Here is a 2,565-nt window from a genome sequence, read left to right on the forward strand (position 1 = left end):
TAAAAGGAAAGTCCACCTATAGTATGGCAACTGAAGCACAATCTCTCTTGAATGTTGTGGTTCAGATCCTAGTGAACACTCTGGGCCTTAAAATAAAGGACCCGTCCAAGGTACAGTGGTATGAAGTGGAACAACTGTTATCCCAGCTGGGGGTCTCTTCCCACTCTGAGAGGGTCTATGACCCAAAGACTAGCCAACCAAGGAGGAGAATGAGTTGTGATTACACCAGTCCCAAAGGAAACAAACATCCATTTATGTGCAGGGGAACTGGAAACAAGCAAGAGTTGAGTGCCAGTGCCCACAGAGCCCATGATCAACATCAGAATAGAGTGAAAAGAGGAATAGGCTTTGACCAGCTCTCCACCCTCACAGAGAAGAACCAGCTTTTCAGGTACAGGGAAAATGGAGACAAGCAGCAGCCAAGTCTTGCTGCCCAGAGAGCCTGTTACCCAGATCAAAATAGAACAAAAACTAGAAAGGAGCCCTGTCCACAGAGCAGCCCCAAGAGCAACAACCTTTCATTCAGATATAGAGAAATTGGAGAAAAACAGCAGCCAGGTGTTGACTATAAAGCCTTTGACACATGTCAAAGTACAAAGAAAGGAATGGGCTATGGTCACCTTACAAGTTCCAAAAAGAACCATCCAGTCAAGTACAGGGAAAACTGGAGACCAGAGGCAGTCAGGTACTGATGCCCGGGGAGCCTCTGCCAGAAAGGCCTTACCAAAATAGGTCAAAGATAGCCTTTGCACACCAGGAAGTCTTCCAGAAGTTGTCCCAACTGCCAAGCTATTGTGTCCCCCATGCCTCCTGGTAATAAACATTTTTTGTTTCTGCAAAGAAATTCTTTTTCCTACTGGAGCTCTTCCTCCAATGCTCATGACTCCTTCCCAGATAGTACCTGCTTCCTGGTTCATGCTCCTGCCTGTCAGCACAGTGGTTTCTGTCCCACAGTGATGGAGCAGGGGAAGGTCAGCATTGCTTCTACCTCAGTGCAGTTTCTGGAAGAGACAGGGCACTTGGGAAGGCATGGTCACTTTGAGGGGTCATCCTCACACAGTCCCATTGCTGTGCAGGTAATGTCAATCTTTCTGTCATGACAGAGACAATAGAAATCTAAGGTGTTTTCATAATGAGCCAACCCTGTGAAGACCCCACCCAGGTCTGTGGCCCAATGTCTTCCTTCTTCTGTCCTACCTTAACGCTTGTGTCACTGTGCAGATTGGTGCACAGAGAGAGACACCAGAAAGTCAAGAACCTTCCCTCATCACAAACTGTTTCAGCCCCAGTTCAGAGGAGGGAGAATCTCAACCTGCATCTCCAGGACAGCCAGAGAGAACGCCTATCCCAGGAGCCTCTACTCACCTTCATGCAAGCTGAGGCCCCAGAACCACTTACCTCAGCCTGGGTAATAGAGTAGTGACTATCCACATTCTGCCTTCCTCTCTGACTAGGTCATGGTCCAGAATAGAACTTGCAGTGTGTGATCACAGTGGTTACTGAGGGCCTTGTCACACACCCTGCCCAGTAACACAGCAAAGCCTGCAGAGAAACCAGAGACATCCCCTTGAGTCCACTCAGTGCCCTCCCTGGAGACCTAAATCTATCCTGTCCAGGCCATCACCTGGGCCAGGCCCAGAACCCTGAGACTCTCAGTTGCTATGACCCCAAATGGGGTTCTCTACTTTGGCTAAAGCTCTAGAATATTCTTCCTAGGTAATGTGATTGCCTCTCCATCTTTCACAAAATTAAACATATACAATAACTGCTGTTGACCTCTAGTGAAAGAATATATCCTGATTTTGTGCAGTTTTAGGTGACATCTACTCAAATATTTAAATGGACTGTTTTTTTTTTATTTATTTGTTTATATGTCAAATGTTGCACCCCCCTCCCAGTCCCTCCCTCACTGAGTCCCTTCCCCCCATTTCCCCTCCCCTTCTCCTCTGAGTGGGCAGGACCCCTCAGCATCCCCACACACTGGCATATCAAGTCTCTGCCAGATTATGGCACGTGTTTCTATTAGAAACAATTGATTTCTGTGCTGATCTATTTTGCCACTGTGCTGACATCCAAATATGCAGGCCCTGTCATGTTGCACCAATACTACTTTGGTGTAGAGAACGCTGGGATACACTTTTAGATTAATTACAGGTGTTATATTTTCTAATGGATAATGCAAAAATCCACAATCCTTAAAAAACTAATACAAGTTAAATGGCATCATAAATCAAGTGGGCCTAACGGAGCGCTCTACCAAACATTAAACAATACATGCCATTATCAGCAGCCCATGGGACTTTGTCCAAAATAGACCACATATTAACACACAAAGCAAGTCTCAACAGATACAGGAAACTGCATATCCTGCATTCCATCTGACCCCCATGCATTAAAATAAAGTATAAAAATTCATGGATGCTAAACAACATACTACAAAAACAAAATCGTGTGAAGGAGAAATCAAGAATTTTTTTTTAATTCTGAGAATTGAATGAAAGTCAAAGAACAACAAAAAAGAGAAAATTATAGGCCAATGAACAGGAACACAAAATTTGCAATAAA

Source organism: Grammomys surdaster, unplaced genomic scaffold (genome assembly GCF_004785775.1).
Source record: "Grammomys surdaster isolate TR1022 unplaced genomic scaffold, NIH_TR_1.0 137, whole genome shotgun sequence".
Classification (NCBI taxonomy): Eukaryota; Metazoa; Chordata; class Mammalia; order Rodentia; family Muridae; genus Grammomys; species Grammomys surdaster.